Genomic DNA, 26,370 nt, shown 5'->3' on the forward strand with positions numbered 1-26,370 from the left:
CTCTAAGGTCGGACAAAATCTGTAACAGGAGACAACTGTTTTTGGAAGCACAATTATTTAGCTAAACAACTAAGAAAAGAAAAGCATAATTGTATATGCATGTGTGTGGCGACATAGCATAAGAATGCTATATACCATATTTTCCAGACTAATAGCTGCTACTTTTTTTGCCACGCTTTGAAGCTTATAAAATTGTGCGGCTAATTTATGGATTTTTCTTCACTAAGGGCCATAATGTTTTGTATTCAACAAATGGTTTTCATAGAACACCGACCTAGAGACATTGAAAGGGTGTTTTATTGTTTGTGCTATGGCGCCATCTTTTGGACAGGTTCGCAGGTTAAAAATGTGCCTCCTGTTACATTCCTTGAACCGGAAGTATAACCCTCCATAGCCTTTCTGCTCAAAAGGATTCTTCATTCATCACTCCAAGCAACATTTGTTAGTTTTACAATATAACTAAAACAATTCATACTCACTGAAACTGTATTAATTATAATTTTAATGATCTTATGTGCATTTGTATTGCCAATACTGCCTCTGTAACTACTTGGTATTGGATCGATACCCAAATTTGTAGTAAAGCCCAAAAGTATCCGAACAACAGAAGAATAAGGGTTAATACTTTTTTTACAGAAGTGCAGATAGAACCATGTTACTGCAGAAAGTAACAAACAAGCTGTTAACAGTAAATTAACAAGTAGATTAAGAAAAGTTTTGATAGTTTCGATAAAATAATACAACTGGAAATTACACAATATGTCACCGCATAATTCAGCAGCCAAATTAGGAGCCTCGTTATCATTTATGTACCATCCATACTAATTGTGACGCAAGAGGGTGGAATATATATTTCAATGTAGATTTAAGGCAATATAGCGCATCCCTAGCTAACACTTTCCATGTGTTCTAGTACTAATTAATTACTACTGTATTTTTCGGAGTATAAGTCGCACCGGCCGAAAATGCATAATAAAGAAGGAAAAAAACATATATAAGTCACACTGAAATATAAGTCGCATTTTTGGGGGAAATTTATTTGATAAAACCCAACACCAAGAATAGACATTTGAAAGGCAATTTAAAATAAATAAAGAATAGTGAACAACAGGCTGAATAAGTGTACGTTATATGACGCATAAACAACCAACTGAGAACATACCTGGTATGTTAACGTAACATATTATGGTAAGAGCCATTCAAATAACTATAACATATAGAACATGCTATACGTTTACCAAACAATCTGTCACTCCTAATCGCTAAATCCGATGAAATCTTATACGTCTAGTCTCTTACGTGAATGAGCTAAATAATATTATTTTATATTTTACGGTAATGTGTTAATAATTTCACACATAAGTCGCTCCTGAGTATAAGTCGCACCTCCGGCCAAACTATGAAAAAAACTGCGACTTATAGTCCGAAAAATACGGTATTTCAAATGTTAGACTGTGTGCTTTGGTCAGAATAATAGAACAGCAACGTGCTTCATTTTACTGTCTGTAACATAGCATAACACTATTTTTAACTTTATCTTCGCCTTAACAAATCACCAGCACTACTTCAAACCTGTATATCTCCAACTTGCACGCTGTCTCGCCATCTTCTTCACACACCAGTGTGGCAGGATGACAAATGATCATTACAGAAGCCTAAATGTATCGTATTTTGTGAAAAACTATCCTGATATACCCGATTTGACATTACTCGGGCCCATTGATGTAACTTGAGAGGAGGACAGGGGGACATGTCCCACTAAACATTTTCAAAAAGCTGTTTTTGTCTCCTGCACTTTTTACCTTCCAAAATGATGTTACACTATTGAATGGAGACAAGCCAAACACTAGTGCCAGGCGGAAAGCGGACGCTCAGGCTAAAGCTTGTCCCCAGACCACCCACAAGCTCACTGATTGGCATTTTAGAGCTGTCTTCTTGCCAACGTGACAAGGATTCACAACACACAGCAGCTGGCCAATCAGCAGTCAGATGCAAGATAAGAGCGAGTTGGCCTCCACACGGCAATATGAATCACGATCAAGTAAGTATTCCAAACAAGATGAGCCTTGTGCGCCACTCAAAGGTACTTCTGTTTTGGACTAAGACTAGGGAATAAGAATGTAAATTTCCCTGGTAGGGTTTGCAATGGCTTAAGCATCAGTTTTGTGTTCCAGTGGACATGGTTCGATTCCCAGCCAGGACATGTGACTAAATTATAATGCAATCTTAAAAAGCCAAAAGTAAATTTATTCTGTTGATTTTGTTATTTTATACAGGAAATAAATCCTTGAACAATTTGTTTCCCAATTATATTACTCCAAAACATGCATCCCTTGAAACCACACCCCCTTTAAACCATGCCCCCTGTACGCAAGCCACTTGTGCCACTTTCTGAAATCCGAACTTTGTCCCTGCCCGGGGCTTCCCACAGTGAAACATTACCATAGCCTGTGTATAGTGTAGCTTATGATGCAGTTTTACCTTTTAATAAACCAGCACAATGTTGGAAAAAAGTTGCCCCTGGAAGTTTTGCGCCCCCGCCTAGCTGAAAAATGTCACATGTGACCATCAGGCGCATTAAGCGATGTATCCTGTTTTTGTTTGGGGTCAAATTATTGTACAATTGTCAGGCTTGCTACTGACAGTTTGGTTATGGTTGGGTTTTCCTGTGTTTAGAATCACTTCCTGTTCTGGTGCTCTTGTTTTGTCAATGTTTCCTGTATGCTCCCTGTGTTTTGCAGCACCTTTACTTTCTGTTCCATGTCCTGTCAGCACACCTGTTCCTTGTTTAATTAGTTCTATTTAGTTCCACCTTGGTCCCTCCTTCAGTGTTGGATCATTCTTTCTTGCTCTTCCTTTCGAGACGGATGCTTTGTGTGCTGTTTTGGGTTCCATGCCTCTTTGTAGATAATAAATTGTGTTTTACTTGCATTCCACCTGCCGTTCTCTGCATGCTTGGGGTCACGCCAAAGCAACGCTCACCTGACTATGGCACTATATGGTATTATTTTGATTATTGATCAAACAGAGTACAAAGGGTATGCTGTCAGTTAGAGATGGCTCGATGGGATCGGCCGAGGGTCGATATCTGCCTTTTTTAGCTGTGTCCCAGTATTTACATGGCTAAAGATTGTACTCACGGGAAAGATTCCTTCAAAAAGGATGCACGCTCAGGGGAACACAATTATATTTTCATATTCCTTGTTACACACATACAAGCGTTGCATGAATTCCAGGAGGGTGCGTGTCTTGCCAGAACATCGGCTTAGATTTGGGAGCAAGCTAAGCTGCAACGAACGTGTTGTCTATCCACAGTGCAACTCCGCTTCTAAAATACTAATCCTCACCAACATGGCGGAAAATAAAATAAACTTCTTTCTTTATTAACATTGTCAGTGGAGGACAAGAGGAAAATTAATGGCCAAGCTGGCTGGCTATACACACACACACACACACACACACACAGAGACACACACACTCACCAAGCAGGGCGACACAAGAAAGTAGAGGTGATCGATCCGGATGTTGATACTATCGATACCTTGTATTGTATCTGTATACAAATGATACTAAAGCTATTAGATCGATATTTTTCTTGTTGTTATTATTTGAAAAAAAAGTTTTTGGTACTTTGTGTTTACAAACTCAGAGAATAAGTCTGTGGATAGAGGGAGGCTCAAAAAGCAAAACCCAAATGATTTAAATGGGAGTCGATAGTAGTTTTTGTTTAGTTACAGTGCATTAGCTACTTTATTGTGTTGAAAAAAAAACTATGTAGATTTCAATACCACATATTTAGTATGTCATCTAATTTACAACAATACTAGCAAATACTACATTTACAAGATAAGCTTTATACAAATGTGTTTTTGGGTTTACTTTAGTCATTTGCTATGAAACATTTTCAGTTCTAAATTGTTGTTTTTTTAATCAGGATATGCCACTTCTTCCCTCTCCACCAATCACACTAATACAAGGTGCATTTGAAACTGGCATTGCAAACTTAAGAAAATATCAGCGCTCAATTCCAAACTCCACAACATGAGGGGGATTCAGCGTCTCTCTTATTGTTTTGTTTTTTTTAACCCTGGACTGTATTTTGAATAGCAATGGCCTGGCAAAAAGAAATGACAGAAACACAAGATTGGGATCTTCTTTCCTTTTTGTGTATGTATGGCACTATCTGTTTGCATAGCTGTTCAACATGTAGATGTTGACGTTGCCTGAGCCAACATTTGCAGATACTGCCCATGTATCCTTTTACAAGCAGATCGATCAATATTTACTCATGAGTGAAATGCAAACTGTTATATCCCACACTGTCAGCAACAGCCGGGCGATACCAATACAAATAGCACAACCAAATTGTCGAGTACTTAATCACTTCAGTTAGAACTTCAGAATATTTTCATTACTCATTCTAGACCACAGTCCCAAGGGAATATAAAGTAACCACTGTGTTACTCCAAGCAAGTAGAAAAACACACTTTGTTGACTATGCAGTTGAAGTCATTCAATTAATCTACACCAGTGTTTTTCAACCACTGTGCACGGTATACAGTCTGGTGTGCCGTGGGAAATTATATAATTTCACTTATTTGGGTTAAAAATATTTTATGCAAACCAGTAATTATAATCTGCAAATAAAGTGCCGTTGTTGAGTGTCGGTACTGTCTAGAGCTCGGCAGAGTAACCGTGTAATACTCTTCCATATCAGTAGGTGGCAGCAGGTAGCTAATTGCTTTGTAAACGTCGTATTTAATGCTTAAACCAAAAATAAACAAAAGGCGAGTGCCCCTAAAAAAGGCATTGAAGCTTAGGGATGGCTGTGGAAGACGAAACTAAAACTGAACTGGCTACAAAGTAAACAAAAACAGAATGCTGGACGACAGCAAAGACTTACAGCATGTGGAGCAGACGGCGTCCACAAAGTACATTCGTACATAACATGACAATCAACAATGTCCACACAAAGAAGGATAGCGTCCGCACAACTGAAATAGTCTGGATTGCTAAAACAAAGCCGGTGCGGGGAATATCACTCAAAGGAAGACATGAAACTGCTACAGGAAAATACCAACAAAACAGGAAAAGCCACCAAAATAGGAGCACAAGACAGTACACACAGGAAAACACCAAAAAACTCCAAATGAGTCACAGCGTGATGTGACAGGTCGTGACACTTACTTTGAGACAATAGCTATAGTGATGCATGGTTGGTTATGGTTTGAATTCATAACCAACAATTGCAACAATTACTTTTTACGGTCAATATCAACCACCGAGTTTACATTTTTAATGTTTTCTGCTGGTGGTGTGCCTCCGCATTTTTCCGATGAACAAAAATGTGCCTTGGCTCCAAAAAGGTTGACTAACACTGTTCTACACCACACTGGCCAAATATTGACCCCTTTACAAAGCGTGTGACCATCTTGACAACAATAAGCTATCGATTTTCGGGTATAATAGATATGCACAGGGTACAACTGGCACAGTGCAAAAATCGTGCTTCCTGGTCACATATCCTCCCTAAACTGTTGGGACTTGACCCTATGCCTCAGTGGCTTATCTTGAATCTATCAAAGTGCTGAGGCACAATTCCGACAGCTACTGCCTGGGAGGATGAGGCCATGCTGGAATCGTGCTATATTGGTTATTTCCATCCTTGCGACCGCATGCCAGGCATGAAACGCGTTTAAAGAGAGGATCAAAAAATGGAGCATGCAAATTGGGAGCGATATCAAGATCTAATCTGCCCGCGGTGTTGCCCACATAACTGCACAAATAAACAACGGAGTGGAAATAAATGTCCGATTGCAAGCCTACCCCCCAACCCCAGCTGGATGGTCCCCTCGTCCGGCTACAGAGAAATGCAGCCGAGCAGTCCATATGATTCCAACATGCAACACAGGAGGCATATTTTCTGTCCACTCATGTTCACATCCTGCGGAGCAGTAGTGAGTGGGAGGGGATGGCGAGATAAGAGAGGTATTGGATTTGCTCGACGTTAGCGCCCTGAGCTGTGCTGAATGATTCCAGCCCCCCCGTCCCTCCCATACTATTTGCCCTAAATTCTGCCTCTCTTGTATAAATGTGGTGAATGTGCATGCAGGTGACGCTGCTAGTATGTGCAGTCCTTCACTGATCTAATTTTAGGATTCTCTAGCAAAAGTGTTTACTCTGTGTGTGATTCGTGTCAACTAGTGAGGTGAGAATGGGAAAAAAATGGTGGTGATGAGGTAATCCTCTTTTCTTTTTTTATATGCTTGTCAATGCACGTACAGTGGAAACATAATCCAGCTGTAATGAATTACCAAGCGTATCCAGTCATGGGATGATGGTTAGTGTCAAGGTTCTTTTCTGACTGCAGTGCAGTGGTGTGAGAGCAAAGATTGCTCTTCTATCAGCTTCATTATGATGACCGTTTTTCCCCTTGAGTGTGATGAGACTGTCTCTCATGTGGGGAAAGCAGAGGTTGGGTGTGCGGATCACATCTGAGGAGCTAATTTGCATAAGAACGGCACGCAGCTACTAACTCTGTAAGGTCACCACATTTTGCGAATGAGCATTTCAAAAAAGGCCCTGCAGTGTCTTCCCAAGGCAGGTCACGCTAAAGTTTTGGACTCACATGATATCTGGGAGATAAAAAAAAAGTGAAGGGTGAAGTTTTCCGTAGATTCTATGTGCATGTTCAAACATGATTAATCTGCACCTGTGATAAAGCTCCATTCCAAGACAAGGACACAATATAGAGAACACCCAAGGACATGTGAAGTGACATATATGGAGTACTTTCACTATATATTTATGGAAACTGAAGTACGGAAAGGGGGCAGCATGGTGGTAGAGGGGTTAGTGCATGTGCCTCACAATACGAAGGTCCTGAGTTCAATCCCGGGCTCGGGATCTTTCTGTGTGGAGTTTGCATGTTCTCCCCGTGACTGCGCGGGTTCCCTCCTAGTACTTCGGCTTCCTCCCACCTCCAAAGACATGCACCTGGGGATAGGTTGATTGGCAACACTAAATGGGCCCTAGTGTGTGAATGTGAGTGTGAATGTTGTCTGTCGATCTGTGTTGGCCCTGTGATGAGGTGGCGACTAGTCCAGGGTAAACCCCGCCTTCCGCCAGAATGCAGCTGAGATAGGCTCCAGCACCCCCCGCAACCCCTAAAGGGACAAGCGGTAGAAAATGGATGGATGGATGGATGGATGGATGGATGGAAGTACGGAAAGGAGTTCGGAAAGCCTGCAACTGGCCGTAATAAATTGTTGGGGCGGATAATATTAAAATAAACCATTACATACAGCCCTGTATGTTGTTGTGTGGAGAATTGGAGCTGACATACTTACAATCAATCAATCAAAGTTTATTTATATAGCCCTTAATCACAAGTGCCTCAAAGGGTTTTCACAAACCACAACAAAATCCCCTGACCTGAATCCACATCCGGGCAAGGAAAAATTCTAAAAACCCCGGTCATAGGAGTTTTTTTTTTTACTTTGGGTGACAGCAATGTGTCATTGTTCCAAACTGTCCAAGTCCCAAATAGTTTGAAGGCTTCACAAATACTGTAGTAAATAAACAATGACCAATGCGATGCACAGAATACAGAAGATTGACATAAGTATTGGAACACATGCTCACATTAGAACAACATATTTAGGTTTATCAATAACGATTTTTTTTTGGTCCATTCAACGAGACGAGATCTGAGAGATGGTTTGCTGGATCACCGTTTCTGTTCGTGTTCATTCAATAAGTAATGAATGGGATTGAGGTCATGGCTTTTGTGCTATTTCACACCAAACTCCTCCAATCATGCCTTTATGGGTCTGGTTTTGTGCCTCGCTGTGATAAAACAGGGCAATCACCAAACTATGACTAAGTTTACACTGCAGGCCAAAGTGGCCTAAATTTGATTATTTTTCCAGCTGACTGTTTACACTGCAAGTAAAATGTGATCTTTATCAGACTCCAGTGTAAACGCGCACAGGTCCAAATGTGGCCTTGATGTCACTTTCATGCGTAGTTCGATTAAGTAGAGACAAAGGAAGTTGGCCGCATTCTGTAAATGAACAAGGAAGTCGCTACCACTAATATAAAATAAAAGTTGCCACAACTTAAAAATGAGTGTTTTTTACATGAAAAAAAATGTAAGTAATATAATGTATTAGTTTATATTCATAGTGTAATATATTTGAGAGGGTTCTAATGTTTTATGGCTGTTAAGTAGAGGCAACACGAACATCAGCGTGAATATATGTTAGATTTATGTTTTAACTCACTTACGTAAACAACTTACACAATGTACGTAACATACATGTAAGCAAATATTGCCAGAAGGTCAATTACGGTCCTTCCACAATCACTATTTCTTTCGGAGTCAAAATATAGATTCATATATTACATATGACCTATTATTTGCACACCATTGACTATAGCTGGGTTCCCATCAAGTGACCTAGAGGTGAATACGGGCACTTCTCGGTTTCAGGCAATGGTTTAGAGCCCAATTAGGCTACTGTTTATCACCTGAATCAGTGCAAATTTGGGCGTATTTTGAAAAGTACTGAGGCAAATATATAAGCGATCGTGAAAAAAAGTATTAAAATGGGATTGAGTAATTTCATACAGTCTTAAGAAAAATATTTTTTTAATGATTTAAACCATTTTTCATCACCAAGAGGTTACTGCTCGCTACAACCTCACTTCACTTCGCTTCAGTTCCTACCTCTACGTCATGTGATCACGTGACTGGCTTGCTCATTATCTCTCAAAATGGCTCGGGAATCTCAGTGAGATTGATACTATTTTAATCATCTTGCTGCTTTGTAAGTCTTTCGGTGTCATACATCAGAGATATATGATAATAGCTTCAATTTAGAGGCAACTTCTTTTTCCACTCTACTGGTGCTTTAATTGAATCATGAATAGGGATGGTACTGGAACTTGGTATAATAATGGCACTGGTAGTAGAAGTGGGAATCTTTGGGGACCTCACCATTAAATTCAATTCAGGGGCTAGGATTCAACTATAAATAAACTGAGATAGGCTCCAGCGCCCCCCGCGACCCCGAAGGGAATAAGCGGTAGAAAATGGATGGATGGATGGATTTTTAATTAGTATAATGTAACTTATTATTGTGTATTTCGTCCTTTTTGGTTTTCAGATGACATCACGCATTGTTGTTGTTTTAGTTTTGGTGCCTTCTAAAACCACGGAATTGTTATGATCCTACACGGCAGTTTGGACATTAATATGAGTTTCCTGTATTTTGTATTATTTCTAAACCATTCTACTTCCTGTCTGAATTTGTTTCCCAGCCACTTTACTTCTGGCTTGAGCACCTGTCCCCAGTTTGTTATTAAGAGACTCACCTGTCGGTAATAGCGAATCAGGAAGCTTTTTCTGCCGTCCCCGTTCAGAGGATTTTGCTGGATAATTTGCTTTTATGCTTTCTATTTTTTTAGTTTTTCTGTGTTTTGTATACCTTGACAAGTGTTTGTCTTCTGTGTACTTCCAGCGCTGCACTAGATTTCATTTACTTTGCCTTGTTTTTTCCCTAAAAAAAAGTTTTTTTACCCGCACGCTGCCTTTCTTTGCACTGCATCCTGGGGTCCAGACCAGGGAAGTTAACAGGAATGCCCAGAACCGAGCACAAAATTAAGCAAAAGTAATGGAAGCAATGTAGAAATCCTTCAGTTCTTTCTAAACTTTATTGCCTGCTTTAGTGCGCCAAAGGCTGTGTTTACTTCCAACACAGTATTCAAACTAGTGCACGTTTCTCTGTCACTCTTGACGCCAGCAACACAACACTTCCTCATTAAACATGAATCACACTCATGGCACGATGCATTCACAAACAGTGGAATTCTGAGCATAAACATTGCAACACAAGCAGGTAGTTGCACAAGTCTAACAATATAGGAATTGTGTGTCACTTTTTATCTAAATTACTGTCCATATTCTGCACACAATTCTATTTAATTGTGGAGGATTAATTACTTGTTTTTTTTACATTTACAGAATGTAACATAAGTATTCAAATTATAATTCTGTTCAACGTGTGTGTGGCAGAATTAAGTTTAAAAAGGTACTGTAGAGTTTGTGGACAAAAATTGTATGTTTTGTTTTTATTTTAATTACTGCTTCAGGCACTGTTTACGAATTACAGTGCAGTACAGATTTGGCAACTCTATCAGATAAAATGCAAACGACACCCAACCCTTATTAATCGATTGACAAGGATACTCAAAACTTTCACGATCAACCATGAATACAGGGCCGGCCCGTGGCATAGGCTGTATAGGCAAATGCTAAGGGCGCCGTCCGTCAGGGGGCGCCACGCCAGTGCCACAAATGTTGGAGGAAAAAAATAAAAAAGTTGGTACTGTTATTTCTAAATACATAAAATAATCCCACGTTAATTAAAATGCAAAGTAAAGCCTATTTAATAGAAATATTATTTGTTACAACATTACACACACACACACACACACACACACCCCTCCCCCCGCACGGTGCGCCCCCTCCCTTCCCGTATCATGACTCTTTTTGGACGTCACCACATAAAAAAATCAACACAAGATGTCAAAACGGCCAAAACTGTCAGTTGCCCAGGGAAGAAAAAAGAGAAAAGAAGAGGAGTAGAAAGGAGAAAAAGACAGAGGTAGCAGGTAGGTAACGTTAGCCTACATGAAATTATTTGTCTGTTACAGAATGTGATAGTAACCTTTAGCATTAAGCTAATGCTATATGATTCGGCAATTCCTAATCAATAAATAGCTAGTTCTGTTTTAACTTCGGGTTAATATTGTGGAGGGGGCTAAATTGTTTTGGAAAATAATAATGTAACGTTAGGTAATTACAGTACTCCCTGGTGCACAGTAATTTGTAAGTCATTCTAGTTAATGCAATATTAAAAAGCACAAATAGAGAACTCTGTTGGATCCCCTTTTTTTGTAATATAGTTGTTAAAGTCATACTGGTTTGATATCTTGTTTTGTGCAGTGCCTTATTTATATTGTATTTTTAATTTATTTTATGCAACTTGTTGACACGTTTTATTTTGTGTTTATGTATGTAAAAAATATTGTATTTCATATATTCATTTTTTATTTTTTGTATTCATTTATTTATCCATAGTTTTTTTTATCTTGTTAACTATTCTGATTGTTAATTTGCTTTCTTTAAGTAAAAAAAAAAGGTCAAAGACAAAGCTATTTGGTTTCTTGTGAGTATATACACTTCACTGCCGATGTGGGGGGGCGCCAACTAAAATCTTGCCTAGGGCGCCAGATTGGTTAGGGCCGGGCCTGCATGAATATATATAAAACAAGACTTTAAAGGCCTACTGAAACCCACTACTACCGACCATGCAGTCTGATAGTTTATATATCAATGATGAAATCTTAACATTGCAACACATGCCAATACGGCCGGGTTAGATTACTAAAGTGCAATTTTAAATTTCCCGCAAAATATCCTGCTGAAAACGTCTCGGTATGATGACGTTTGCGCCTGACGTCACGGATTGTAGCGGACATTTTGGGACAGCATTGTGGCCAGCTATTAAGTCGTCTGTTTTCATCGCAAAATTCCACAGTATTCTGGACATCTGTGTTAGGGAATCTTTTGCAATTTCTTTAATGAACAATGGAGATAGCAAAGAAGAAAGCTGTAGGTGGGAAGCGGTGTATTAGCGGCTGGCTGCAGCAACACAAACACGTAGCGGCTACGTCGTAGGCGGTGTTTCATTGTTTAAATTTCCCGAACGATGACAGTCAAGCTTTACCATTGGCCTGTGGGGAACTGGGACAACAGAGACTCTTAACAGGAGGACTTTTTGAGTTTGAGTTTGAGTTTGAGTTTATTTCGAACATGCAAGTTTGAGTTGGATACGCATGCTTGTGGAGATGGGACAACAGAGACTCTTACCAGGAGGACTTTGAGCTGAATACGCGCTACCGTGAGTATGCAGCTGCGGCTTCCAAACATTTGATCGCTTGCCCGTACGTGCGTGCCGCTATGTGCATGTCACGTACGTAACTTTGGGGAAATATATGTGCTGTATGAACTTTGGGGAGGTGAACGGTACTTTGGGCTGTGGGATTGAGTGTGTTGTGCGGGTGTTCAATTTGTATTGGCAGGTTATATGGACGGGAGGGGGAGGTGTTTGTTATGCGGGATTAATTTGTGGCATATTAAATATAAGCCTGGTTGTGTTGTGGCTAATAGAGTATATATATGTCTTGTGTTTATTTACTGTTTTAGTCATTCCCAGCTGAATATCAGGTCCCACCCGCCTCTCACAGCATCTTCCCTATCTGAATTGCTTCCACTGCCCTCTAGTCCTTCACTCTCACTTTCCTCACCCACAAATCTTTCATCCTCGCTCAAATTAATGGGGAAATCGTTACTTTCTTGGTCCGAATCGCTCTCGCTGCTTGTGGCCATGATTGTAAACAATGTGCAGATGTGAGGAGCTCCACAACCTGTGACGTCACGCTACTTCCGGTACAGGCAAGGCTTTTTTATCAGCGACCAAAAGTTGCGAACTTTATCGTCGATGTTCTCTACTAAATCCTTTCAGCAAAAATATGGCAATATCGCGAAATGATCAAGTATGACACATAGAATGGATCAGCTATCCCCGTTTAAATAAGAAAATCTCATTTCAGTAGGCCTTTAACACCAGGGTCGTTGATGCCTATCCGTCTTGTCCTGGAACAAGAGAGTACCGAGGTGAAAAGTGAAGAAGAAAAAATCTGGACATTTAGCTGTAGTGACAGCTAGAGGAGGAAAGAGATGAGCAAGCAAAGAGGAGGATGAATGGATGGAGCTGATATGAAGGAAAATAATTAAGTAGGCTGAAAGAATGGAGCAGTCTGTGTCTTCACAAATCAGCCACATTTTTCTGTCTCCTTACATTACATGACTTGACCCTGTGTGTGCGCAAGGTCTAACCTCTTTTCTCAGTCATCCTCAGCGCTTCTCTGTGCAGTCAACAAGCGTGTACTTAAAGGGGGATTTGAGGACGATTGCATCGAGTGACTTCATACATCATACTGTCACTGGACCGTATCGGTCCCGTTAATGCTTGACGTCAAAATGGAAAAAAATGTGTTCCGCCCTGCAGCAAGCAGCATGGACATTAAAGCGAGCTTGGCTTGAGCTGATGTCGCTGCGTGGGCGCGCATGGTTGCTGGCGGTATCGTCACAAGAAGGGGATCCTTCATCTCCGGCTCCATCAGCACCTTCTGGTACCACTCGTCCAGCCGCGCCGCACTGTACTTCTCCGAAGGGTCCCTCGAAAGAGGATGCGGACTGTCAGGAAGTTGCAGCTTGGCGGAAGCTGTGCGTCCCCAGCTGAACAGCTACCAGCCCTGGACCCCCTTCAGGAATCTGATGACAATAAAGGTATTCTGATTCTGACTCTGATTCAAGACGGTGTCATTATTTGGCCCACGACCTCAGTGTGAAGTGAATTTTTTAGTGAATTACATTTATATAGCACTTTTTCTCCAGAGACTCAAAGCGCTTTTACATAGTGGAACCTAGGGTTGTACGGCATACCGGTACTAGTATAGTATCGCGGTACTAATGAATCAAAAACTAAACTATACTCTGTTTGAAAGTACCGGTTCCCAACAGGCATGACGGCGCGCCATCACGTCATAACATTGCTGAGAGGAGCATGTTCGGCAGCGCACAATCACAGAGTACTTACAGCAGACAAGGTGTGTAGACGCATTTTGGCCTAAAAACTGACGATAAAGGTGAAGCTATAACACTGAAACGCCTTCAGGAAGAGGTGCTTTAAGACATGGCTAGCTAGCTAGCAGCGAACATCTATCCGCAGTGGGCAGTGTTTTAGCTACTTATAAATCACTAATCCTCGCCTCCATGACGACGAATAAAGTGAGTTTCTTACAAGTATCATCCCTGCCGGATGAGGAATAGCTAAACATGCTTCACAACACACCGTAGGAGGATACAATAGCTCACCGGCGTCACCGCTAACAAAAGCTAGCGCGCCTGAATGTAAACAAATGCCATGAGTGGATCTACACCTGACATCCACTGTAATAATATCAAATACAATAGTGTATCTAGTCAATACTACTATGATTACATCTAAATGTTTTATCGTCACAAAATCCTTTTTTCTTTTTCTCTAAATTCATACTATGTTTATAAACTCATTAAATATGTCCCTGGACACATGAGGACTTTGAATATGACCAATGTATGATCATGTAACTACTTGGTATCGAATCGATACCTAAATTTGTGGTATCATCCAAAATTTATGTAAAATATCCAAACAACAGAAAAATAAGTGATTTATTAAATGCTTTAAAATGTAATATCGGAAATTATCGGTATCAGTTTCCACCTCCCGATTTCCCCGGGGGACTCCCAGATTTCAGTGCTCCTCCCGAAAATCTCCCGGGGCAACCATTCTCCCAAATTTTTCCCGATTTCCACCCGGACAACATTACTGGGGGCGTACTTAAAGGCATTGCATTTAGCGTCCTCTACAACCTGTCGTCACGTCCGCTTTTCCTCCATACAAACAGCGTGCCGGCCCAGTCACATAATATATGCTGCTTTTACACACACATGAGTGAATACAACGTATACTTGATCAACAGCCATACAGGTCACACTGAGGGTGACCGTATAAACAACTTTAACACTGTTACAAATATGCGCCACACTGTGAACCCACACCAAACAAGAATGACAAACACATTTCGGGAGAACATCCGCACCGTAACACAACATAAACACAACAGAACAAATACCCAGAACCCCTTGCAGCACTAACTCTTCCGGGACGCTACAATATACACCCCCCACTACTCCCCCAAAACTCCCCACCCCACCTCAACCGGCAAAAAAGCCATTATCTGACATCTCTAATTATTACATTTTAACAGAAGAGTGATAGAACATGTTAAAACAGAAAATAACCAGATATTAACAGGAAATGAACAGGGAGATTGATAATCCATTTTTACAGCTTGTCCTTTATAATGTTGACAAAATAATAAAATGAGAAATGACACAAAAAGTTACTGCATATGTCAGCAGACTAATTAGAAGCCTTTGTTTGCTTACTTACTAATAAAAGACAAGTTGTCTAGTATGTTCACTATTTTAGTTAAGGACAAAATTGTTCTTCGATTGCTATAAGAAACATATGGTTAATGTACCGTAAGATTTTTTGTTAAAATAAAGCCAATAATGCAATTTTTTTGCGGTCCCCTTTATCGAAATACATTTTGGTACCGGTACCAAAATATTGGTATTGGGACAACCCTAGTGGAACCCATTATCTACATCTTTAAGCTTCATTTAAACCAGTGTGGGTGGCACTGGGAGCAGGTGAGTAAAGTGTCTTGCCCAAGTACACAACGGCAGTGACTAGGATGGCAGAAAGGGGAATCGAACCCGGAACCCTCAAGTTGCTGGCATGGCCGCTCTACCACGCCTCCGCCAGCAGGAGCAGAAGCAGAAGGTGGGCGTTGGGAAGCCGGGCTGCAGGAACAGGAATTGCAGGGGCTTAGGTCTTGAAAAACTGTGAGGTGGGCGGAGCTTGAATGTGATTATTTGGCTGCAGCTGTCTCTCTACTTTAGCCAGGGACAAAATGTCTATATTGTCCTCAACAGCTAGCTTGCTGTTGCTTAGTTTAGGCTGACTAGCTGCTTTAATGTCATTTGGCGGAGCTTCTGTGCCGGCAGCTGTCAGAGGTAGACAGTCTGTAAACGGCGTGACGTCATCTGAGCACGCCCTTGCGCGTGCCCGACGTCCACTCCCCTGTTTGCACGTCCACTGTGGAGCAGGAAAAGGAAATGCAGAAGCTTAAAGGCCTACTGAAATTAATTTTTTTTATTTAAACGGGGATAGCAGATCTATTCTATGTGTCATACTTGATCATTTCGCGATATTGCCATATTTTTGCTGAAAGGATTTAGTATAGAACAACGACGATAAAGATCGCAACTTTTGGTATCTGATAAAAAAAGGCTTGCCCCTACCAGAAGTAGCGTGACGTAGTCAATTGAACATATACGCAAAGTTCCCTATTGTTTACAATGATGGCCGCCAGAAGTGAGAGAGATTCGGACCGAGAAAGCGACGATTTCCCCATTAATTTGAGCGAGGATGAAAGATTTGTAAATGAGGAAAGTGAGAGTGAAGGACTAGTGGGGAGTGGAAGATGCTGAGAGAGCCGGGGGTGACCTGATATTCAGCTGGAAATGACTACAACAGTAAATAAACAAAAGACATATATATACACTCTATTAGCCACAACACAACCAGGCTTATATTTAATATGCCACAAATTAATCCCGCATAAAAACACCTAGGTGTTTGTTATGCTAGCTCCTAGCTACTAGCTCGAGCTAGTTATAGCTCGAGCGGGTAATATGGACGGGATCCCGTATATATAACCCGCCAATACAATTCAAACACCTGCACAACACACACACTCACTCAGCCCAAACAACCGTTCACCTAACCCAAGGTTCATAAAGCTTATATATTTAATCAAAGTTACGTACATGAAACGCATGTACTGGCAAGCAATCAAATGTTTGGAAGCGCGCGGGTGGGACCTGATATCCAGCTGTGAATGACTACAACAGTAAATAAACACAAGACATATATATACTCTATTAGCCACAACACAACCAGGCTTATATTTAATATGCCACAAATTAATCCTAATGCTAGCTCCTAGCTACTAGCTCGAGCTAGTTATAGCAAGCGATCAAATGTTTGGAAGCGCAGCTGTGTACTCACGGTATCGCAACTGTGTATCCAAATCAAAGTCCTCCTGGTAAGAGTCTCTGTTGTCCGAGTTCTTCGATCTTGACTGCATCTTTCGGGAATGTAAACAAAGAAGCGCCGGCTGTGTACGTGTTGCTGCTGACTTCCCTCGCAAAATAGACACTTCGCACCGACAACTTTCTTCTTTGCTTGCTCAGCTTCTTTCTCCATAATGCAATGAACAAATTGCAACAGATTCACCAACACAGATGTCCAGAATACTGTGGAATAATGACATGAAAACAGAGCTATTTCATATTGGCTTCAATGGTGTCCGAATACTTCCGTTTCAATGATTGACGTCACGCGCATACGCCATCCTCAGAGGCGTTTCGAACCAGAAGTTTAGCGGGAAATTTAAAATTGCACTTTATAAGTTAACCCGGCCGTATTGGCATGTGTTGCAATGTTAAGATTTCATCATTGATATATAAACTATCAGACTGCGTGGTCGGTAGTAGTGGCTTTCAGTAGGCCTTTAAGTCTTAGGAGGCTGTGGAGTGGGTGAGGTGGGTAAGGCTTAAATATTAGGGGCGGGGCTTGCATACGGGGAGGCGGGGCTTGAATATGGGGAGGCGGAGCTTGAGTCTTGGGAGGCAGAGGCTGAATGGATTCTTTAACAGTAGAAATGTTCATCAAGTTTGCAACAGTAGATTTAATGACATTTGGATAAGTTAAAGTTAAGTTAAAGTTAAAGTACCAATGATTGTCACACACACACTAGGTGTGGTGAAATTACTCTCTGCATTTGACCCATCCCCTTGTTCACATCCTGGGAGGTGAGGGGAGTAGTGAGCAGCAGCGGTGGCCATGCCAGGCAATCATTTTTGGTGATTTAACCCCCAATTCCAACCCTTGATGCTGAGTGCCAAGCAGGGAGGAAATGGGTCCCATTTTTATTATCTTTGGTATGACTCGGCCGGGCTTTGAACTAACGACCTACCAATCTCAGGGCGGACACTCTAACCAGAAGGCCACTGAGCAATTCTGGCTAGCTGTTTTAGTTTCAGAGAAAAGGGCCATACAGTCAGCAGCGCTTGATTCAATGTCCCTTAGTAGAGGCTGATCAGTGGCATTTGAAACGGCAGGAGATTCTGAATTGAGCGCGTCACGTGCACGCGCACGTCTCCTGCGCCTCCGTGAACGTGCTCCTGGGGCTGGCAGTGCAACGTCATCGGGTTGCGACGGGGCTGAGTCTTGACTTGGCTGAATGATATTCCAAGACGAAAAACAGAAGCAATGTGTGTGTTTATCATACCGTTCTCGGGCTGAATTGGCAAGGAAGGTGGACGACTTCTGTGTGAGTCAAGAACGGGACTGCAGAGCTGGTACGTCACCGGGCAAAACAAGACCCAACAGCGTGGTCTCCTCGTTTCTTTCCCGTAAAAGGTGCCGGTTCTCTGTAATCGTAATCTTAGAGATTAGCGAGTTCCAGGCCTCCACACCCTCAGGAGAGATGTCCTCGTCCACCTCGAACTCCTCGTCCGAGTCATACCACAGCAAGCGGGTGTCTGTCTTCATCTACTCATATATCCGCCGTCCATCTTCCTTTGCAAGAAACCCATTTTGGGGTTCCAATCTGACACGTATTGTGGTGATGATCGTGTTCTCAAGATGTGTAAAGGAAAGGCAAGAGGCAGCAGGAGCAGCGTGCATGGCAAGTATTGAATCTAAATAGGCAAAAATACAATAAAGGGAATTGTGTCGCTGAGAAAACGCTTGGAAAGTTCAGTGCTTATTCAGCATAGCTAAATAGGCAAATACTACATGGAATGTAGTATAAAGCTGACAAAGAACATAACAAGCAAAGCCAGAAACGTAACTGGGTGAAGATTGGAACCGCGCTAACTGCATGGCAGAGCGTGCATAATAATGTAGATGATTAGCCTTACAACAGGCGGGGTCGCTAATCATGATGAGAGACAGGTGTGTGCTTGAGGCTCCTAGCAACGGAATGTAAATAAAGGGAGCCGAGTGACACTAGGAACAAAACTAGACTTAAACATAGGGAGAATACTATTAAACTTAAACTAAGACATGACCAGGACAAAAAACATAATGTGAAAAAAACATTTCCCTTTGAAAATTGTGTAATATTAGGTTTAGCAATCAGTGCTATCAAAAACGATACCAAAGACTTTGACTCTTGTGTGGTTACTCAATTTAATATTAAAACATAGGAGAGCTACTTGCGATAGCAGCCGTACATGACACAAAGTCGGGTCATTCCTTCTCCGTCTCCGGTGCCGTTAATGTGCCGCAACTACTGTCCGCCCAACTGGCCAAGCACATGTGTTGGAGTCACAGGAACACATTTTGGATAAACAATAGGTGGCAAAATGATCACCTACATTAATTATTAGACGACCTCACAAATATTAATATGAACATTAAATGCATTGGAAAAAGGTGAATTTTGTGTCCTCCGATCTTTGTACATTGTTGAAATCAAAGGTTGGAGAAGCCCAAACGACCACCTCTGTGTGTCGCCAAAGTATCCAAAGTGGAAATGCACGTTTGCAAAGCATGAAGTTGGTATAAGGCACCGCACTTTTCCACGCTAATTTCACTCTTGATTAGGGCTGGGCGATATATCGATATACTCGATATACTCGATATATCGCGGGTTTGTCTCTGTGCGATATAGAAAATGACTATATCGTGATATTCGAGTATACGTTCTCACGCAGTTGCTTTTAGCTGCGGGCATTACACTACAGGCTTTTTTCACTCTTTCTTGTCTCTCCTTCTCACAGAGACTTAAAACAAGTGCACCTTCTTCCATACGTCACATACTGTCACGCGTGCAACGTCATACGCTCTCACGGAGCAGAGAGGTAGCAGCATGGGTAACATTAGCTGTGATGCTAGCGGACTGGTGCGAGTGGTAATACGAGAGAAAGAAGGTGCGAATCTGGTAACAAATGAAGGAAGAATTAATTCCTAAGAAAAACAGCACAGGGTCCATCGTCTGGCGGTGGTATGGCTTCAAGCAGGAAGATGTCGAACAAGTATGCGGCAAAAGCGTTGCTACAAAAAGTAGCACCTACTGCTAATTTGTAACATAATTTGAAAAGGATCGGTTCGCAGCCGAGTGTGAAGCGACTGGGATGAGAATCAGCACCTCCAAGAACGGGTCTATGGTTCTCGCCCGGAAAAGGGTGGAGTGCCATGTCCGGGTTGGGGGGGAGACCCTGCCCCAAGTGGAGGAGTTCAAGTACCTCGGAGTCTTGTTCACTGGTGAGGGAAGAGTGGATCGTGAGATCGACAGGCGGATCGGTGCGGCGTCTTCATTAATGCGGACGCTGTATCGATCCGTTGTGGTAAAGAAAGAGCTGAGCCGGAAGGCAAAGCTCTTAATTTACCGGTCGATCTGAGGTTCCCATCCTCACCTATGGTCATGAGCTTTGGGTTATGACCGAACGGACAAGATCACGGGTACAAGCGGCCGAAATTAGTTTCCTCCGCCGGGTGGCGGGGCTCTCCCTTAGAGATAGGGTGAGAAGCTCTGCCATCCGGACAAAGTAAAGCCACTGCTCCTCCACATCAAGAGGTGCCAGATGAGGTGGTTCGGGCATCTGGTCAGGATGCCACCCGAACGCCTCCCTAGGGAGGTGTTTAGGGCACATCCAACCGGTAGGAGGTCACAAGGAAGACCCAGGACACGTTGGGAAGACTATGACTCCAGGCTGGCCTGGGAACGCCTCGGGATCCCCCGGGAAGAGCTGGATGAAGATGCTGGGGAGAGGAAAGTCTGGGCTTACCTGCTTAGGCTGCTGCCCCCGCGACCCGACCTTGGATAAGCGTAAGAAGATGGCATTTGAAAAGTCACCCGCTAGAGAATGAAGAGTGCTTGAAACTCTGCATGTCAACATCTCCGTTCGGTGCCATACCCACAAAATGCCCAAGCAACCATTTCCACATCAACATCGTATGAAAAAATTAGTCAACAACAGAAGGAGATAACGTCCGCAGGAACCTACCACATAGCGAAGGACATACACTATTTGATTTCCTGTTATGCAGCTCATTTTTATTTGACAGTTATTGAAATATCTTGTGTGACATCATGCACAAAAGTGCACTTTATTTGTTTTAAACTATTGTAGTTGCATTCTCTACAAAAAGTGCACTTTAATTTTGTGTTGTTTTGATATGTCATCTTAGTGACATCATGCCCAAAAAGTGCACTAACAGCTTGTTTTAAAATGTCTCTGACAATCTTACACTTTCTGTCTTGGAAATGACATGAATGTTTGTGCCACTGCTTAATAACAGTTTTGGTAGATTGACTTAGTTGTGATTTCCCTCTCTGCATGAAAGTTTAAAATAAGCATATATTAACGCAGTGTGAACAAGAATGTTTTAATGTAGACACATAGAATCATCATACTGCTGTGATTATATGCATCAAGTGTTAATTCAAGGCTAAGGCAAAATATCGAGATATATATCGTGTATCGTGACATGGCTTAAAAATATTGAGATATTAATAAAAGGCCATATCGCCCAGCCCTACTCTTGATACATTTCATCTTTGCCGTGAAAAAGGGCATCCTCCGGGTTTTTGTGTGGACGCAAGCTAAATACATGAGTGTAAAATGCAAATGTATTTCCTGAAAAATCCTCTTGACCCGCACATGCAGTAAAGATCAGCTAATGTACCAAATGGTACCAGTTCAGATCTTCTCTCCTGGGTCTAATATTATTGATGCAGCAGGCCTGTGTGCAGGCTGCATGTGCTTAAGAAAGCTTTGATTCCTATTTCTCATGAGAGGCGACGCACAGTCTCAAGCTCTCCAGCAGTATTAATGTGTACCCACTCCTCTACCTTCCAATGTCACGGGTGCTATTTTCCAACCCAGCGAGGGGACTTGCGACACGCTGTCCTAATTTAGACTGCCTGTTTTAATCCTGACTGCCGGTTACGTTAAGCCGCTAATGCGCACGTTTACTTCCAAGGGCTGACTCATGATATAACAATAACACAAGCGTTTATGATAACAGGCGTGGATACCACTGACACCTCCACGTATGTTTTGTCTCCCAACATGTGTGAGGCTTCTGTCACTCACTGTCAGCGCCCTCTGGGCACGTGTGTTTGCATTGTGCGCGATTGAGAAAATGATGATGGCCATGTCACCTCCAGTGAAGAAGAAACTCACCTGTGAGTGAGGGTATGTGCAATTAAAGGACGTTCTCTGTCACCTTGCTTTTCAATATCAATGATTGCATGCAGGGTACTTTTAAGGTGTTGTGTTTTGAGCATGCATGTTGCAGGGCTGTCAATATGTGAACAATTGTGATGAAAAAGCAATTTGGCTAAAGCTAAAATCTATTTGCTTCTTGAGAACAGCTTGCTCTCTCATTGATTTCCAGTGGATATTTAAGTGAAGTATAGCACTTTTTCTCTAGTGACTCAAAGCGCTTTACATAGTGAAACCCAATATCTAAGTTACATTTAAACCAGTGTGGGTGGCACTGGGAGCAGGTGGGTAATGTGTCTTGCCCAAGGACACAACAGCAGTGACTAGGATGGTGGAAGCGGGGATTGAACCTGCAACCCTCAAGTTGCTGGCACGGCCACTCTACCAACCGAGCTATACCGCCCCAGAGTGGAAGAGTGGAACATGTTTTCAACCAGCATATACACTATATTGGGCAGCACGGTGGAACAGGGGTTAGTGCATGTGCCTCACAATACGAAGGTCCTGAGTAGTCCTGAGTTCAATCCTGGGCTCGGGATCTTTCTGTGTGGAGTTTGCATGTTCTCCCCATGACTGCGTGGGTTCCCCCCGGGTACTCCGGCTTCCTCCCACCTCCAAAGACATGCACCTGGGGATAAGTTGATTGGCAACACTAAATTGGCCCTAGAGTGTGAATGTGAGTGTGAATGTTGCCTGTCTATTTGTTTTGGCCCTGCGATGAGGTGGCGACTTGTCCAGGGTGTACCCCGCCTTCCACCCGAATGCAGCTGAGATAGGCTCCAGCACCCCCCGCAACCCCAAAAAGGACAAGCGGTAGAAAATGGATGAAAATGGATGGATATACACTATATTGCCAAAAGTATTTGGCCACCTGCCTTGACTGACATATGAACTTGAAGTGCCATCCCATTCCTAACCCATAGGGTTCAATACGATGTCGGTGCACCTAAGGGGCCAAGCCCAACTCCTGAAAAATAACCCCACACCACAATTCCTCCTTCACAAAATTTCACACTAGGCACAATGCAGTATGAAATGTACCGTTCTCCTGGCAACCTCCAAACCCAGACTGGTCCATCAGATTGCCAGATGGAAAAACGTGATTCATCACTCCAGAGAAGGCCTCTCCACTGCTCTACAGTCCAGTGGCGACGTGCTTTATACCACTGCATCCCACGCTTTGTATTGGGCTTGGTAATGTATGGCTTAGATGCAGTTGCTCGTCCATGGAAACCCATTGCATGAAGCTCTCTGCGTACTGTACGTGGGCTAATTGGAAGGTCACATGAAGTTTTGAGCTCTGTAGCAACTGACTGTGCAGAAAGTATTTGCACTATGCGCTTCAGCATCTGCTGACCCCTCTCTGTCAGTTTACATGGCCTACCACTTGGTGGCTGAGTTGCTGTTGTTCCCAAAATCTTCCATTTTCTTATAATAAAGCCGACAGTTGACTTTGGAGTATTTAGGAGCAAGAAAATTTCATGACTGAATTTGTTGCACGCTTATATGACAGTTGTCATATATGACAGTTCCACGTTGGAAATCACTGAGTTCCTGAGAGCGGCCCATTCTTTCACAAATGTTTGTAGAAACAGTCTCCATGCCTAAGTGCTTGATTTTATACACCTGTGGCCGGGCCAAGTGATTAGGACACCTGATTCTCATCATTTGGATGGGTGGCCAAATACTTTTGGCAATATAGTGTATCTTGTTTTATTAGAGTTAAATCCACAAGCAAACAGTTCAGAGTTGAAACATTGCCTCCCTTGTTTTGACAATGTTTGCTGTTGTAGTCATTGCTTTCACTCACAACACATCAGTGCTACCTCGATTTTCGTATAATTCGGTTTTCAACTGCAATTTTTGCTAAAAGTATGTTTCGGTTATCTTGCGGCCACACATTGTGCATACCCTTAAGGAGAAGTCAGTATGAGGTTTATTTACACAAGTTTGGTGTCAGCCAACATATTTAGGATGAACTACAAGAAAGATTATTTCAAATAAATAGTTGCTTACAACGTGACCCCGAGATGCAGAGACAGCAGGCGGTTGCAAGTAAAAAGGTAACTTAAGTAAAAATGAAAACTTGAAAGTGCACAGAAAACTAACAACTGTCGAGGCATAGCATAGCCACTAAACAATGAAATGATGCCGTCTGAAGCACAGGGCTGGCATATTAAAGCAGCCCGATTATGTGTGGTGTCCTGATTGCCAAGCCTCCTTTTCACAGAACATCTGTGACCCCTGACCTCACAAATTCCTCAGGTGTACTCTTCAATCTTCCCATGAGAGTGGAGGACAAAGTCATTTTTCCCTGAGCTTGAAAGAGAACCTTGAGTGATCCGTATGAAGGTTGACAAAAGAGACGACAGAAAAAAGGGGGAGGATGTGAAGCTGCTTCTACGTCTTTTTACCGTCAACACCTCCTGGCTGCTCTGCATTCTCACCGCCGCTCTATCCCGCTTCTCTTCCAACCAACCAATTGCGTACACTCGCCTTCCTCAATGACATGGAGCTTCTTTATATAGCAAGAGAAGGAACATGGGGAGGCACTGGATGCAAAACATAACCCTTACCTTACTGTCCAGTGACGGGGGGAGCCACTCTCCTCCAGGAAGGGTTGAAAGTGGGCACATACACACTGGCGGCACTCATGCACACACGCACGAAGACATGAGAGGACTGGCTCTCACTGCAGGCTGCCGCTTGCCTGGGAAAGCCTGACGCGTTCCTCCCTGCAGGCACAAGCGCACGCTGCCATCTCAAAGGCTCTTCGTTGGGGATGATCTATCCCCGGCGCCATGGCTGCTGAGTGCTGCTGGTCCATGCGGGGTCGACACGCTGGAGGAAGGACAGAAAAAGCCATGAAGGGGCCAGGCAGCAGCATCCAGGAGGAGACAATATCTCTGCCCCATCCAGGTCCTTGTATCCCCACCCCCTCTCTACCTCTCCTTCTCCAGCTCGCTCGCTCTCTCAGACACACACTCCCTCTCTCTGTCCTTCCCTGCCTCCTCCCACTGCCTCATTGGAGTGTCCTTAGAAGAAATAATGGCAGCGTATGCATGTGTCTGCGCGCATGGAACGCATGAGTGTTTTCTTAAACGTCTGGTATCCAGTGACTGTAAGGAGAGCAGACCTCCCGTACACCTCATCACCTGGGATACCTTTCATCCGTCTGCCAACCCCCTCCTCCCTTCCCCACGCTGTCTCCTTTACACGTAATCTGGGTGACATGAGAACATGAAGGTGCTGCCTACTGTGCTGCTGTTCTGTCAAATGCATTATCCATGGGATGACGGGGTCAGGGATGGCAGATGGTATAAAAGGAAAGGGGAGGGGGCACAATCATCTTCCTCGCAACTTTCTTAATGTGACCCAAAAGAAAAGTCATGCATCTCCAGGTCATTGCGTGAATTAAAACGTTCTCCTCTCTTTTCCACCACAAGCATTTCCTGAATAATTTACAGAGCAGCTATAAGACGAGGCACTAAGCAAAAAAATGTATTTGGGTCAAGTCATGCAGAAATGACTGGCAGTGCACGCAGGATCAGGATTTGGGGCATACGTGTGTAAAACATGGCGTTTGGATATGAGGAAGGCGTGCTGAGCGAAGGATGTATGACCCCTGGCCTCACTCACACTTGACAGCATCATTGTCACATAAGGGCTATGTAATATTGTATTGCCTACATACATTTTGTTTAAATCTAGCCTAAGTTAAGTACATTTTATCTCAATTTATGAATGTTTTGGTTAATCTTAAAATGAATAAGAACAATTTGCTTAAATGTAGTCATTTTATTCTTACAGTAAAAAGAAAAATATTCTAGTTTTAAGAATTCTTGCCATTAATTTAGATTTTCCCATGACCAGAAAATGTGACTCTTTTTGAACTAATTTGAAGTATGGCTGTTTTTGCGGTGTATATACTACATTTTTTGTAGGACTGTCAAAAAGTTTAAAACTCATGTGATTAATCACATTAATCATGTATATACGCAGGTTAATAACGCAATTTATTTTAACAGGACATGCTCCAAATATTGTTTTACTAAGTTAAATTAAATCATGCAAGCGAGTAATAACCTCTGGTTAATAATGATTAATCTAATTCAGAAGTGTGATTAATATGAATTCAAATGTGGTCGTTTAACCGCACAATTTTTTGTAATATGTTATTTTATCAGCAGCTTTCTTTAATTATAATACTTTTTTTTCATGAATTGGATGGGTGAAATCAAAGGACTCTCTTGATTTGTAGTGAGACTTGTGCATTAGTCACTTTTCAAAAATGTTTGGTTTTGCCTGCACAGAGCATT

At 42.4% G+C, this 26,370-nt stretch overlaps 1 protein-coding gene across 2 annotated transcripts in view; it reads right to left on the reverse strand.

Annotated features, from left to right (window-relative positions):
• LOC133646526 (serine/threonine-protein kinase PAK 6) overlaps positions 1-24,975 on the reverse strand; it is a 55,381-nt gene extending 30,406 nt beyond the window's left edge. The window contains exon 1 of one of the 2 annotated variants that reach the window (XM_062041978.1): positions 24,628-24,975. The gene's annotated coding sequence lies outside the window, so the exon portion shown is untranslated. Of the gene's footprint in view, positions 1-5,826; positions 5,943-24,627 lie in introns of those variants that run through there. The other variant, XM_062041979.1, reaches the window with a different exon arrangement.
• Positions 24,976-26,370: the final 1,395 nt, after the last annotated feature.

The sequence above is a fragment of the Entelurus aequoreus genome, linkage group LG03 (assembly GCF_033978785.1).
Source record: "Entelurus aequoreus isolate RoL-2023_Sb linkage group LG03, RoL_Eaeq_v1.1, whole genome shotgun sequence".
Lineage (NCBI taxonomy): Eukaryota > Metazoa > Chordata > Actinopteri > Syngnathiformes > Syngnathidae > Entelurus > Entelurus aequoreus.